At 35.0% G+C, this 16,797-nt stretch overlaps 1 protein-coding gene across 3 annotated transcripts in view; it reads left to right on the forward strand.

The window, feature by feature from the left end:
- The window catches only part of LOC126825037 (NAD(+) hydrolase SARM1), a 71,138-nt gene that overhangs the window by 24,563 nt on the left and 29,778 nt on the right, over positions 1-16,797 (forward strand). Inside the window, exon 1 of one of the 3 annotated variants that reach the window (XM_050554458.2) lies at positions 7,320-7,446. The exons of the other annotated variants lie outside the window; for them this stretch is intronic. The gene's annotated coding sequence lies outside the window, so the exon portion shown is untranslated. Of the gene's footprint in view, positions 1-7,319; positions 7,447-16,797 lie in introns of those variants that run through there. 3 annotated transcript variants of the gene reach the window in all.

Below are 16,797 nucleotides of genomic sequence, written 5' to 3' on the forward strand. Positions count from 1 at the left end.
TACCTAGTTTATTATTCAATGGTTGAATGTGTCCAGATTCTCAAGTGTCACTAACAATACCGAAACTCAAAGTCATTCAAGTTTGTTATTTTTTTTTTCAATGGCTGTAATCTATACATGTAAATGTATATATAAACTGTGTTTTAAAATGCAATCGAAAGAAACAAAATTAAACATACATTATGCAAGAGCTAAATCTGTCTATTGCAGTGCAGCTCTTTCTTTAGGCTTGAAATGTTATCTATATTATTAATTAGACATTAATTAACCTATCCAGACCATAATCAACTCTAGATGGCATCGCTAGCCTGCGATCTTTAGTGGATTATGAGCCGATTTACTGCATAACTTTCCTTCACAATTTAACGATTAAATGGATAATCGAGACTATGCTGTTTATCGTACTGACTTTAGTAATGATGATTGAGGCTAGGTGGAAATTTCAATAGCTTATTTCTCAGTTCATAGTGGATCAATTTGAATGAAATTTTCAGCAATTGCCTTTACATTATCTAGTTTTTAACTATTATAGTGAGAACTGCCAGCTCATTATCGAATCTCCCTCAATGTAGACTGGAATAACCAGACGCTAGAGATTGTCACTCGCTGAAGATAACTGATTTGAAATTAGAGAAAAAAAAAGAAAGGATCGCATGTAAATCAGTTTATATACATTCATGTTACATTATTATATGCGTTGCGACCCATTTGTGTTAATTTCTAGGTCCCAAATATTAGCGATTTAGCTTCTTTAAACTACTAACATGATACAGCTGAAATATATTTCAGCTAGCAACCAGTAATTTGGCCTGCAAGGGATAAAAATTGTAATTTGAGAAAATGTCTCCACAGTAACAGAAATTAATCATCTGATCAAACCCATAAACCATGTGGACACTTGTTGTATATAGTAACCCAAGGAGACTCGCTGCACTAGGAGAAAATAAATTAGTATTTGAGGTTTACCGTATTTATAAGTCTTCTCCACTAAATAATTTATATTTTATTTCTACTATGAAACATCTAGTATATTTTTCGATCTACTTCTGAGAGAGAGAGAGGAGAGAGAAGAGAGAAAAGATGGAATAACCAGACGCCAAAGAAGCCATTCAATTTGACTTTCCGCATATTTCACTGAACATAACTGATAAGAAATTTCAGTAAAAACAGAAACCATTGAATGTAAATCAGTTTATATACATTCTTATTACATTATTATATGTGTTGCGACCCATTTGTGTCCATTTCTAATTGCCAAATGGAGATTTAGACCAATTTGTGTCCACTTCTAATTGTCAAATAGAGATTTAGCTTAAAGGGTGATTTAATGAAACAAAGCTTCTTTGATTTGGGTGAAAATAAAGTGTTGAATTGGTTTGGTTTGATGTATTCAAGATATGTGCTGTGCCATTTTCCAAACTTCCGACCAGGAATATGCCCAAACGGACATCAAGATATGGTGAACAATATTTAAAATTCCAAAATATATTGACTTTAGTGAGTGTATAACTACTATACCCATCTCGATTATCATTGGTAATTTCGTAGCCTTGGATATTTCTAATTTATCGACTTAGATTTTGATATCGGTGGTGGAGTGGTCTAACATGTGCTTTAGATCATAAGGTCTGTCATTGATTCAAGTGGAGTGATTTCGATCCCAAGCATGTACCTGACAAGGAGTAAGGTCACTTGCCTAACCTAAAGGGTTTTCTTTGGTTGCTCTGGTTTCCTACTTCAGTTAAAGACTTATTAAAAGCGAATCATTAAAATAAGATTATACCATGTTAGTTCCAAAATAACCTGGTTTGTCTCGAGTGGACATTAAACCCCATTTCTTTATCTTTCCCTATATATTTTTAGATCAGAAAAGAAAAAAGGTTATAGACAATAGATATAAATAATTGGCTAAGTGGATTCCAAAAATAGTGACATAAATTGAACTATGCACATTGTTGATTTGATCTTTACTCTTGTTAAAGTTCTTCAAAGTTCAAAGGTTAAGTACTGTAGATATATATCACAGGGACAACAGGAACTGACTTGAAGTTTAACTGTCAGCTGATTAAATCTTAAATAAATGTGTCTGACTTTATTCTCAAAGGATGAACTTTAAACCTTTTCATTCAAACTTATTTATTTATTTATTGTATTATTAATGGCTCTTCTGTATTGATGGAAGCCGAATTCTTAAGTCCTCTCTTAATGTTGTAAATAGATCCAGGGCAAATAACAAACATGTCCAGATACTATAGCCCCGTTTACACTTGGTCGCGATAAGCGTGCCGTTCTCGGCACGGTACTAGGCAGCAATAAATTTTAAGAAATTGACCCGTTTACATTACTCTACAATAACCGGTTTCAGAACCATGCCAGGCACACCAAATGTGGAATTCTTCACAGAAAATTAATTTCAGTCCCTATGCCAATTACCCAGATGAAAACAATTATGGCGGTTTATTTAGTTAGGGCAGCCATTTTGTCAGAACTGATGACAGGAAAGGTTAAGGTTCATTTGGCGCATGCACAGTAATCCTACTGAGACCCGACTGGCATTTACAATATGAAAATTTAACCGTACCTGCACTTGCCTGCACTTGCCGAGACCACCTCACTTCAGTGGGCCAAATTGGCCCATTCACCCTTCAATAAAATTAACCTAGCAGACAACAGTCGAGTTGCAAGTTAGTGATACCCAGTGATTGCTCCGTGGGTGTTTTTCGGGTAGTCCAGAATTTGTCTAGTAAGATTGGGTGTCTATACTTTCCATATATACCACATTTGCCATACTTTTATTGGAAATAACCACCCGATGAATACTTTTGGGACAATGTATCTTTAAGTCTACTTATACACATAAAGTATTGGCCGAATAGATTAACACATTCACTTTAGATCATAAGGTCTGTCATCGAGTCAGGTGGCAGGGTTTTGATTCCAAGGAGTATAATGTCACATCTCTACAGTGGAACCAGTTACAAGAGAAATCTGATATCTACTTATATATATACAGTTAAAGAGAGAGAGAGAGAAATGGTGTTTATCGTCCACTCGGGACTAACATATGGTTTAATTTTATTTAATAATTCACTTGCGCGTAGGGGTCTTTAGCAGTGGGAGGAAACCGGAGGATGTGGGGAAAACCCACAAGGTTGGACAGGCGACCCTACTCCTTGTCACGTACAACCGGGGATTCAAAACCACGCCAGTTGACTCAAGGACAGACTTCATGATACAGCACGCTCATGCTAAGTTAAAGTTATTGGCTGAATGGTTTAACGCATGCCATTGAGTCAAATTGTCAGAATGTCACATCTCTACAGCAGAACCAGTTCCAAGAGAAATCTCATATCTACTAATACATTCCACTATTTTTTTTGCGTCTTCTCTTCCGTTCCCTTCTTGTGGACAGGTTGTTTATGACTGAAATGAACCAATCATGATCTCAATTTCTCAAATTGAGGAAGCTCGCTAAAAATCACAGGATTGTTCTAGATGGAGTCGGACATTTTATGAATAGAAGCTTTATGGAATAAATTTGGCTGGCAGAAAAGTTTGATTGAGGAAATCTGTTTTGACCTTTTTATTGGCCCTAAGCTTGATTAACATGATGGCTAGAATAACAAAAAAACAAAAAAAAATAGGGTAGAAACAAATTTGCCTTGAAGCAGAATTAATTTGGTGATGTTTTTGTTATCATTGGAGTAGAATGATTTTAGTTCAGACTGGCACAGATTGATTTTATCATTTTTTCAAGGTTATTGGGTTTTTTTGCCTTGAGTTCTGTATGCTATTTTGGAATTATGACATCAAAAAAAACCTCTTCATATGCAAGAACCAGATGATGCTAGGTTTCATGTCGATCATACTTGACTTGGAGGAACCTTAGACTTTTTATGAAGATTTTTCTGAACAAGAACCAAGAAAATTGACATGTGTTTAGAAACAGTAATTCCTGATTTAAAAATTGTAGTTTTGGGAAAGGAAAAGAAAGTATGGGTGTGAAATGTTGTGAATACAATAGCTTGAGCTTCTGAAATTCAAGTCCTGTCACAGGTGTCATGTATAAGCCAATGTAATCTGTCTCTTTCTAAAGCATCCTATACATCTTAATAAATGCTTCAAAATAAGAAATACCTGGTACTTTAAAAACTGATGTTTAGTTAACCTTTTCATTACATGGATCTCAGCCATCAGGTCCTCCTCACACACTACACCAAATATAGGGGGAAATAGTTCAGAAATAAATTGTTTAATTGTTGATTGGACACTTCCCTCTGTTTTGTCAAAGTCTTATCTTGTCGTGGTCTTGTTATGTCTAGGTCTTGTCCTGTCAAGGTCTTGTTGTGTCTAGGGCTTGTCTTAATTGATTTCAGAGACAATTGGGTATTAAGCTGTACTTAAATGCGAGTAGTTTTGGAATGAATACTACTAATAAGGATTCTAGATTGAAGATTAGTTAGTTATTGGTGGCAGCTTCCATTAATGTCTAGTTTATGTTAGATTGGTATGTTAGCTTGATGGCATTTATTTTACTGTTGATCTAAAAGCCAATAAATCTAGTACAATGGTAGCTAGTTACAAGAACTTGACAAAACAATGTTATGAAAGGTGGCAGAATATTGTTAACATTTCTGTATGGTAGTCTACCATTTTCTGGATGAAACATGAATATATAATACTAGCAGTGACATACTCTTGGGAGCAACACTTTTCGGAAAACAACAACTAAGATCGACACACAACTAGGCATGTTTCTTCCATTGGCATTTGCACATTGATTAACATACTTAATTTTTTATATGAAGTCACAATTCCAAATACGGCTGTGATGATGTCATGCTCGGTTCCTGGTCCATCCTGGTCCATCATTCTTGTTTTTAAAGGCATGCCCATATACAGAGTTGTCTTTCTTTACAAACCACACTAATAACGGCTCTCTTTACTATACACTGTTTTTCATGATGTGATAGAGTCAGTAGCGGATTATCGATGAGGCTGATGAGGCTGCAGCCTCAGGCCCAAAGATTTTGTAAAAAAAATTTTGTTAGACTTGTCTGATATGATTAAAAACGCATAGACAATGAATGTTAGGGGGGTGGGGTTTAGGCCCAACGGGAATCAACATAGGCCCTGACCCGAAATTAATTAGGCCCATGCCATTTTGAATAGGTCCTATTGTTTGGAGATCTGATCTTATTTTTTAAATGTAGGCCTACAATGTACGTTAAATCCTTGTAAGTTTTCGGTTATGTCTTGCTTAATATATTGTACCCACGTGACAACATTTATGGGCATATAAAGTTACATTACCAATATCAAACGACTTTGGCTTAAGAAAAAATATCTAGCAAAAGATCTTGTGCTAATTTCGATGTAAATTAACACCCCATCATGAGAAAATATTATCCTTGAAAATAGGTGTATGTACAGTTGGTTTCGGTTGACGTTTCTGCTGTCAAAGCATTTTGTACGACAAATTAGTTATAACTAATATTTTAATAATATTATAACCTCAGTAACGAATCCCGTTTTTAATGTTAGCAACTACCTTTGCTCTAACTTTAAAAACTAAATAGGCCCTCCAGCAACTGCCGCCTCAGGCCTTGGTGGAGCTTAATCCGCCACTGGATAGAGTGAATTAGTGATATGTATGTAAATGAAATATCTAATTTCTGTAACTAAATACTTCTGAATAAAATACAAGCAGGGGTTCAAATCATGTGATAATGACCAGGTCAAGGCAGATAAAGTGCATGAACAACCCACATGGGAGAATGGTTGATAACCATACTTCTACTGACTTAACATATACTCTTCCAAAAAAGTAGGGGATATTTAGAAACAATACAAAACTACAGAAATGCACTGTTGTTTTTATTAGAGGTAACCAGTGTATGTTAATAACTGGCCAATTGCCTACACATGAACATAAACAGTTCATCATGGGTAGCTTATTTGACGGCCCCATTTCACTCGCAAAGGGATACACTGTGAAAAGTGTAAATGGACGTTTTTGATTTTTGTCTCAATAATGAGTAATTGCTCCACCAATCCTCAGACATTCAGCAATTCGTTGTGGCATGCTCCTAATCAACCGTCCAATCACGATTCGGGGCAATCTGACCTACTCCTCTTGCAATGCCACGACCAGTTCTTGCAGTGTTGTCAGTTGATGTTGAAGTCGACGAACACATCTCCCGATCAAATTAAACGTAACACACTAAAGCAAAGATATGCTAAACAGTAAATCTTATGCAAGAAGCGATAGGAAAGCAAACATGCATAGGATAAACCAGCAAGCGGCAGTTTTCATCAACCCTTCCTTGAAGTGTCAAATTTGGCAATGAACCCCTCCCACGTGTATGGCGCTATTGCGTGTCGCACATGAAGTTCAGTGGTTCTGTTGGGGCAATAAGTTCTTCATCTTTGAACATACTCTCAAAGCATGTCAAGTGTCCATGACTATTGATTATATCACAACCTGCATAGGTATTTGCATTCCAATATCCCCTACTTTTTTGGAAGAGTTTATATTGAATGTACAGAATTGCACTTTTGCATGTCGAATCCACCCCGCCTCTCGGCCCATTTGCAAATCCTGGATGAATATATTTCACTGATCAATAGTATTTAGAATGAAATATGGCTCTTCGTGCTAAAATATCCCTATATGTTTATTTTATTTGCACATTTGCACATTTGCCCTGATAATGTCTGTCTACTACATCGTTAACACTGTTCATCACGTGCATTTTGCATACCGATAGTTCATTGGCCAATCACGCTATTTTACCGAGATTTCGCCTAATAAATTGGATGCAGCTATGGCGGGTGTGGCGCCAGGCAGGGTAAGCTTACTCTTCCGGACACCTGTTACCACTGTTTGTCTGTATTTTGTACACGGTGAACAGTCCATATGCTGATTACACTATTTTGCCTTATTACACTATTTTGCCTATACCGTTTTTTTAGGACTTCGAATTTTGTCTAATGGTTTGCATTGTTCGTACTTGGTTTTATTTTATTATTACATCAATTCAAGATTTTTTTCGGCTGTATTGCATAATGTTTCTGCAAGTAAATAGAATATTATCTCAATCTTATCTGTCAATCATTATTGTAATTTACATCAATTAGTATTATCCTGATAAGACTGGCCTTGGTTTATGTTTACCATTGTTTCTGAGTACCCTTATATGGAGTACTGTACTACACTAATGAACTTTAACCTTTGACCTATACTATTAATTTAAAGTCAACAATTTTGACAATTTGACAACCTGATGGTATGGTATGTGTCAAAGTTTAGAACAAACTGAGCATCACAGGAATTTAAACCTAACATGTCACATTATTTCAAACAAAGTGAATGAAATACCAGTGAACATGTTTATAGATCTTGCCTGTATACTAGGAGGCAGAAGGAACTGAAATTGAAACCAGGTAAAAAGAATTTTAATTTATTGGAAGTAGCAGCTGTTTGCATCTGAACAGTTTCTAAGGTATGATCAGTTAAATCTAAAACCTGCTAAAATTAAATTTTTTGGAAAATAACTTGCAATATATTTGAGCGTTTTTATCAGTGAAAGTTAGATAAAGTTTAACTGACTTCTAATTGACCAAAACTTGGTAAATATTTGGCCAGACAGTTTATAATTTTTAGTGCGCGCAATGTGCGCAAGATATTTGTACAATTTAAGATAATTTTGATACACTATAATAACCCCTTTCAAGTCATGCGGTAATAACTAAGAACCAGAATATTTTTGGAAATGAAATGAAATGAAATGGAGTTTAACGTCCTACTTTTCTGCTCCTAACCTGGGCTAATGAAGACGGGCATACGCCATACAGTGTGCTATGAGGGAAATTTTGCCCGGACAGCAGCACTACGGCCTACTCTTATATCGAATTCCAACTGCCAAGGGATCTTTTACGTGCACGCCAATGTGTACACGGGACCTTGTTTTTTCGTCCCATCCGAACGACTAGACAGCTTTCCTTGTCAGCCCCTCCGTCCTACATCACTGACAAGGGAGAACCACACCGGAAAATCTGGATGAACTTTCTCGGCCAATGCAGGGATCGAACACCCGACCTGCAGGCTAGCGAGCTAGCGTCTTACCCACTTAGCCACATGATCCCCCGAAATTTTTGGCAGACAGGTCCATAGCTTGCAGACAGGTCCATAGCTTAGAGGAAACATCGCCTGCAAGTTGAAGTTTTCTTGGGAAAAACAGTTATAAATTCTTTCAGTGAAACTATTAGATTGAAAGAATTCACTGTGGTTGAGACAGGCATAGAAATTAATGGAAATATTTTGAATGGATTTGTAAATTGTTATTGACATTCAGTAAATAAGACCTAAAGTCGTTAAAAAGCAATCAGCACAATTTAACAAGAAATCCAAATAATGGAATTTCTTTAAACTTTAGTGATGTAGTTGACAGCAGTTGGTATTCGTGATAGAATCAGACCTGAACTAGTGGCTACTTATTCTCTCTGGTGATCTCTCAAGAGATCAATAATCAGTGACCAACAAGCCAATAGGGACACAGACTGTCAATAGAACCATCGACCAGTCTAATTAGTATAAGTGGGTGTATTAACCGTTCATCTGGGGCCTGTCTGTATCAAAGATTCAACTGGATAGGTAATGGTAGTAATTTGTGACAGTATAATTCTTATCCAAACATTCGAATAGGTTGTAAGTGGCTCTTACTGTTATCTAAACCAGCTGGGCTGATTGGTTAAGTATCTTGGCTATCCTTAAGTTCCTGCTATTCAACCTTTGAATTTCCTTTGAAATAAAACACTCCATATGTTTAAACCTTGTTATTCGTGTTTATTATGATTCTTTGGTAGGCTATAATTTGTTTGTTTCTTGTTGTGATTTGCTACTCTGATAAGTGTCGGCCTATAAACATTTTCACATCGTCAAGTGGGGAAAATACTACACGATTATGCACACCACTGTCTTCCATTAACTAATGTTTCAACATATAAGGCACAAGGGAGCCGTGATGGCTTAGGGAGTAAGACATTGGCTCGGTAACCTGAAGGTTGAGTGTTTGCTGCCGGTGTTTAAAGAGGAAGTTCATCAAGATTTTCTGGTGAGATTCCTCCTTGTCAGTGGTGCAGGACAGAGGGCCTGACAAGGAACATTGTAAAGTTATTTGGATGGGATGAAAAATGGAGGTCTTGTGCACGTAAACCCTTGACAGTTGGAATACAAAATAAGAGTAGGCTGTAGCTTTACTGTCCTTAACACCACATTGCATGGTGTATGCCCATCTTCATTAACCCAATGAAGTAAAATTGATTTATGGTTCCCTTTTGCCATTATCCTTTGATCATGCAACATTAAATGTAGTCCAGGTTATCTGATAAACTAATCAATACTTAGTAGCAGAATTCTCTAGTATCAAGACTAACAGAATTCTCCAGTTTAAGAGAATTCTCTAGTTTAAGGACTAAGAGAATTCTCTAGTTTAAGGACTTAGAGAATTCTCTAGTTACAGAATGTTCTAATTTAAAGACTAACAGAATTCTCTTATTTAAAGACTACAAAATCCTCTAGTTTAAAGACTTAAAGAATTCTCTAGTTGAAAGACTAACAGAATTCTTTGGTATAAAAATTGACTGGCACTGTTCTCTGTCAAGCACTTTCGATGCAGACGGCTGGTTGATTGTGTAAGTAATATCCTTTAAGATTTCTTTATTAGTCTGGAAGTTAAAATTTGTAATTTGGTTCCTGATGCCACACTGATAAGGCAGGAATACTTTTCTGTCTAGGTGGGAGCACAACAGTGCAGTAATTTGATGGAGATTTTTTATCACTTTAATCACTTCCTGACAGAACATTATCAGAGTATTCGGTGATGAAAAAAGTATGTAACCCCGGTCTACCGATCAATATGTAGTTCTATTTTAGTCATAATAAAATTGGAGAAATGATAAAGCAGAGAGCCATTAGGTTTGTACATCACTACACTTAAAGATACAGCCTCCATCACTAACCCTTTAATCATTCAAATAGAATTCTATAGATTCCTAATAAAATTACTAAATTAAATCATGCGTAAAAGAAATCAATGAGTTATTGTGTAGAATTAGAGAATAGGCCAAATAATTCAATTTCTTACTCTATTATAGAGCTATCAAATTTTGTACTGTACATAAAATTTGAATACAGTGGATTTTAAAATATGTAATGAAATGGGGTTTAACGTCCTATTGTTCTGCTCTGACTGGGCTAATGAAGATTGGCATATGGCATACAGTGTGCTATGAGGGGAAATTCTGCCCTGACAGTGGCTGAATGTAAAACCCTGTGTCTGCTGATACTTGTGTAAATTGGCATGAACATTTTCTTATTTAGGTATTTCTAGATTTTTTGCAGTTTTAAAAGATTCACAACTCTCAGCTATTTGTCAAATTCAAAGATAAATCATAATGTTGTTCAGCCTGGACTTAGAGAGAGAGAAAAGAGAGAGAGAGATGGGGGTTTAACTTCACTCAACACAAACCAGTTCATTTCAGGACTAATGTATGATTAAATTTTATTTCAATAATTCGCTTGCACTTAAAGGGAGAGGGGAGTGTCTTTAGCAGTGGGAGTAAACCCGGAGAAAACCCACAAGGTTGGAAGGCAACCCTACTGCTTGTCACGTACAAGCAGGGAATCAAAACCACACCACATGACTCAATGACAGACCTTCTGATCCAACACATGCCTGTTAACCATTTGGCCACCCCCCTACTTCTCTAGAAAGAGTGACTGTTGGTTTTAAGGAAATATATTTATTATCATCTGCCTGTTATTTTATAGAGACAGACAAAAAGGAAACATATTAATTATTATCAAGGGTACTTCCCCCAACCTTTTCCCTTTAATTGAATTATTTTGTTATATAATAGATAAAATGAATTATATCTCAACTGTTTAAATGTCTATCCATACAGCTTGTCATGTTATCCACGACCGTCAACTTACACAATGACATTTGTCAATATTCCGAGAGCCAATCAAGCTACACTTCACTAATTTCAGTAGGAATTTTATTTAGGTTAACAAAGAAGTTGTCAGTTAGCCATCTAACAATAAACTATTGTTTATTTTATAATTCATCAAATTTATTTTAAAGAGGCACTGTTATTTCAACGAAATATTAAAATGTTCGCCATTGTATACAATATTTTTAATGAACAAGAAAAATTGAAATATCAGAGAAAAGCTGTCTTGTGGCCGAATGGTTAAACTCATGCACATTAGTTCACAAGGTCTTGTTATTGAGTCAAGTGGTGTGGTTTCGATTCCCTGTGACAAGGAGTAGAGTCGCTTGTCCAACCTCATGAGTTTTCTCCAGGTCCTCTGGCTTCATCCTACTGCAAAAGACCTAAAACATACTTTGTTTCAAGTGGAGGTTAACCCATCTCTCTCTCTCTCTCTCTCTCTCTCTCTCTCAACTGTCACAACAGTATTACTACTTCTTTCTAGGATTTTTTTGATACAAAAATGACCAAAAATACAGCCCCACAGTCAGTATTTATTTAGTACGATGATACTGTATGTGTTTTACCAAAAAACGTTTAACGATCAGAAAATGAACAAGTGAAAATGTTTGCTCGTTAGTGATGATGAATAGTGAGTTATTTCCAGTTTTGTTTATTCAGAATAAATCATCAATAAATAAATAAAGAGAGAACTACATCATTGAATTACAATTGATTTATGTCAATATCATAGAGATACAAGAATTTCTGAAACATTTTGCCCCCAAAAGCTTTCTTATTATAACGAGGGTTAAGTAGAGAGTGGGTTGTATTTGGGCATCTGAATGTCAACAGATAGATAGACGTTTTAGGGTATTTGGTTAATGCCAATCCTTGTTGACATTTTCAAAGAGATGATATCTAGCTTTGAGCTTCTGAATTTGGACAATTTCTAAAAGTGGAATATTTGTAGATGTTAGCCTTGAAATATTATTGGTATACATATATCTAGTAGTTTGGTGCTTGAAGGTAAAAATTTACTTTTATTATAGAAAGTTTTTTACTAACAATAAATTTTTGAACAAATAATCTGTTACAGGTCAACATTGATCTGTATCTATGATCTATTGATATTCTGTAATGATCCACATCTTTGCAAAACAAACCTGAACAATGAGTGCAAGCTGGGAGATTGTCTATTGTGTATATTTAGATAAATCTGAGTACATTTTAGCCTGGGTTAACCTATGAAAATAATGAGAAAATGTGCAAAAACTGATTAACCTGTTTCTTCCTGAACTAAAACTTCAAAAATGTTATTAAAATGTTAACTAATAATTTATTTTGTACATTTTTCATTTTCACTAAAACCATGAGGAAGGTTGGATGACTGACTGGTCTGATTCCAACATTACTTATAAAGCTTGTTATCTATGCTTTCTCAGAGTTCTCTGGTTTCCTCCAGTTTCCAAACACCCTGGCATGCAAAGCAGTCTCAAAATGACCTCTCCCCCTCTCTCTCTCTCTCTCTCTCTCTCGCTCTCTCTCTGACAGAAATATATAAGTATGTTTTGATATGTAGGTTTATGTTTATTCAATCAGTTGTCAGTGAAATCCGTTAAATCTGTTACTATCACTGGTGAATGTACCTGAGTTAATGTGTTTTCCACATTCCTATCTAGAGTACATAGTTTCTCCATGACCTGATATGATACAGACAAACAAGTGCTGTCAGGATTCTGACTGGTCATCGTTTTGACCATGTTAAAATTCAATGGTCAGAAATTATACCCAAGTCTTGGGTCCCAAGAACTTTTAAAATCAAATGGAAAATGCTGGTTCAAAGAGAGTATATGTTTAATCTGTTCCAGTAGGACGAAGAATGTTTGAAAACATTAGCAGAGCCTGAAGAAGAATTAGTGGAAATGCTGCTGTCAGTCCAAACTTTCCCCTTGTATTTCTCACCTAATGATAGAAACAAAAATTACCATTATGGTAGTGAACATGGTACTTTTTAACCATTGATCACAATGGTAGCCGAGAACATTTCTCAGGATTATCCAGTCTGATTTCTCTGTTTCAATAGTGTATAGGATTATAGGACCCTGCCAGAAATAGCGTCTAGTCAATTGGATTATATGGAAAACCTTTGTTCTGTTTATTCGTCAGGATTATCCAGCCTGGTTTCTCTGTTTCAATAGTGTAGGAAATAGCATCATACTTGGATCATATGGAAAATGGAGGTTCTGTTTATTCCTTTAGTAACATGTTAAAAATCCCCCCAAAAAGGGTAGGCAGTAGCGCCATTGTCAGGATAAAATAGCACACTGCATGGCGCATTGTTTCAGTGGCATTTAGTAATGGAACTGGAAATACCATAAAATTCTATAGAATACCATTTCTGTTTATTATTATAAGCACTGCAATCTCATTAAAACACAGATCCTATTTCGTTTCGTTTTTAAGTTCAAAATTTCGTTTTACCTTTCTTTACTACACTAGGATCTGGAAGAGTTGTGATCATTGACGTGTTCTGAATGGTGTGAGGGATTACCCAAAGAAACAGTCTGTTATGGCGAGCTTTAGGCATGTTTTGCACGGAACTGTGGGTAATCCACTAGTAACATCAATGTGTCACGTCATAGGGTCAAAAGCCACTTGTATGACCCCTGACACGACCTTCCACTACAACAGGTCAGATCTTCATGTAGGAGGCCATCGAAAGTATAAAAAACGAAACGAAATACAGATCTGTATTCTAATTAGATTGTAAGCATTGTTGTCATTAGTCCGGTCATGTCATTTATTGCTGAGCAACATTTCAAATAGGCTTATCTATAGTCTTGTGTATTCATTAGCCCAGTTGCTGCACAAAAGTAAGACACTAAACCCCTTTTCATTCCATTTCTTTATACCACAGTTAATGTTGTTGATGATTTCTAAAGCAAATTATTCTTGAATCCATTCCGTGACAGATGTAGTGCCACATATATCATCAATCATCTTTTTGTTGAGATGAAAAATGGTGCCAAGTTTTCAGGCTAGAAAGTATTCCATCAAAATAAATGACAAGACACAATGATTTGTTTCATCTTTAATTGTTTTTGCTCAGAAATAGAGGAACTTAAACTATAAACTATAAATGAAAAAAACTTTTAAAGGGACAATTTGATATTATTTTTTATATTGAAAATAATTATATTTAGCACGATGTTGTAATTTCTCAAATTGTCTACAATCATTGTAACAAGTGTGAAGAATTTTATGATAAATATCAAATTCCACCCAAATATAATTCAATAAAGAATATACTAAAAACAGTATAGGCTACCTACACATCCAATACTTTAAAAAAAAAATCTAGACTCTCAAGGCAGTACTGACGTGTTTTGGTACATGTAGTACCAAACAGAAACAAATGCTAGTCATATGTCATCAAATTACATGCCATGATAATCATCTGGGTTATTTTCACAACTCTAAATTGAATGAAAGACATGTTCACACCTTTGTACATGAGCAGGTATTCTTCACTCACCGGAAAGATAATTTTGAAAATCTGTGAACTGGGTGTTTTTAAACATCAAATTTTATAGTGATTACGCTTTAAACATGGGATTTTCAAGTATTGATAATTTCGTTATTGGTAATTTCTCAGGGTGTTAAGGAAAGCATTCATCTCTGTTTCCAAAGCAACCAAAGCAACTATGACTTAATTACTGAGTAGCAATTTGTCTGATGCAGCATTACTATAATTTTTTTTACTAATAAATATGTAGATTGGTATACAAATATCAGTAAAAAAAACAGAAATATATTGTAGTTGTAATGAATGCTAAATACAGCCTTGAGACAAAAAGCAACCTGTTATTTCCAATTTCAGGAAATAAGCCAATACTCCACAATGATTGCAGCTGTCGTGTGGATTAACTATTGTGGCTAGCTGCAGGTGTAGAGATAAGAATTTATGACATCAATAATAGGCTTTAATGACACTTTAATGATAATGGTATTAATTTTTGATGTGTAAGGATCATGTAATCTGATTATGAAATGGAACCTGTTTAATGTGATTATGAAATAGGTACCATAATACCAGATTAATGTGACCAACACACATGGTGTAGTGTGTTTTTCTATATACTTGTCTGGGCCTACAATGTGTCTACGCCATGAACTCAACTTTTTCGTTATTTTTATGAGGTGGGTTCTCGTAAAAAGAAAAATTTGCTAAAAGCTAGTCTCAAAATAATGTGCAGAGTTTGACAGTATGTAACATTTAGTTCATATTATGGGTGCAAGCTGTTTCATAACCTGGCTGTTTCGTTCTTAGTTTATTGTACCTCACTTCATACCTTTTCCTATATGTTGTTGAAATAAATTAAAATTAGTTGAAAGAAATTGAAATAAAGGTGAAACATAATCGATTTGATAAAATCCTACTACTACGTGAAATTTATAAAAATGGCTGCCGAGCCAGAAATAGAACACACACGTGATTTGTATCTCAAATTGATTCATACCTTTTCCTATATGTTGTTGAAATAAATTTAAATAAAGGTGAAACATAATTAACTGATGTGATAAAATCAAATTGCTACACAAAATTTATAAAAATGGCTGCCGAACCAGAATTAGAACGCACACGTGATTTATACCTTAAATTGATTTGTACTTTTTTTCTATATGTTGAAATAAGTTCAAATAAACTGAAATAAACATATATGTTGTTGAAATAAACTGAAATAATAAACGATTAAAAAAAAAACAAACACTTTTACATGCCTTTTTGTTGTTTTTAATCTGGTGTTGATTATTGAACCCGTTCTGTTGAGGTGTGATTATTAAATATGATTGATCGGCGATTGTTAAAGCAGTTTAAAAAACGACTGTTAAATATTTAATCTGGTGTTGATTATTGAACCCATTCTGCCGGTCCCAAGCCAGGGTGCAAAAGGAGTAGGGTTAAGCTTAAGTGCATGTAAAAGTTCTCTTGTTCTCTGGAAATTAACCATGTGAGGTATGATTGAACTTAAGTACGAAACAGCTCACATTCCATATTACACTGAAGCAATAGCTATAAGATTTATCACATGGATTATAAGAAAGGAATGGAGTTTAACTTTACTCTGATCATTTTGACACTAACACACTGTTATTTTTGTCTATATTCACCTGTGCATTGCAAGGGTTTTGTTACGTGCGCTACAGTGTGAAAATGTTACAAACTGATAAAAATCACTATATTCCTGTGTGAAATGCCAGGGAAGATAATTTTACTCACCTTCTGTTCATCTAATTCTAACTTTCAAGGGTATTTTTACGTGAACTCCAGTGTGAAAATGTTAAAAACTGATCAAAATTACTATAATTGGTCTTTGAAAATATGTGAGGAAATATGATGGAGTAAAGCTAAACTCCATTTGTTGTAAAGAAGCGAAATCTCTTTGATTTCAAGATACATTATGTAAGATGTAGATACAGAGCTGGCCATTCTTACAATAATAGTTCAAATATAGACAATGCAAAATGAATATATTGAAAATTCCATTCAAAGATATTAGCCTTTGAAGATTTGACAAGATTTGTGCATAAATTGTAACCACCATACTGGTTGTTCGAAGCTTAGTCTAGCTTCTCTATTTTTAAATTAAATCATTAAATGACTGAACTGTTCTAATCTACTTATTATCAGAAAAATCTGATGGCATCATGAGTTGATTAGGGTTTTTTCATGTCAATAAATGTCTAATTAATAATTTATATAACATTTAAGGCCTAAAGAAAGAACTGCATTTG

Source organism: Patella vulgata, chromosome 6 (genome assembly GCF_932274485.2).
Source record: "Patella vulgata chromosome 6, xgPatVulg1.2, whole genome shotgun sequence".
Classification (NCBI taxonomy): domain Eukaryota; kingdom Metazoa; phylum Mollusca; class Gastropoda; family Patellidae; genus Patella; species Patella vulgata.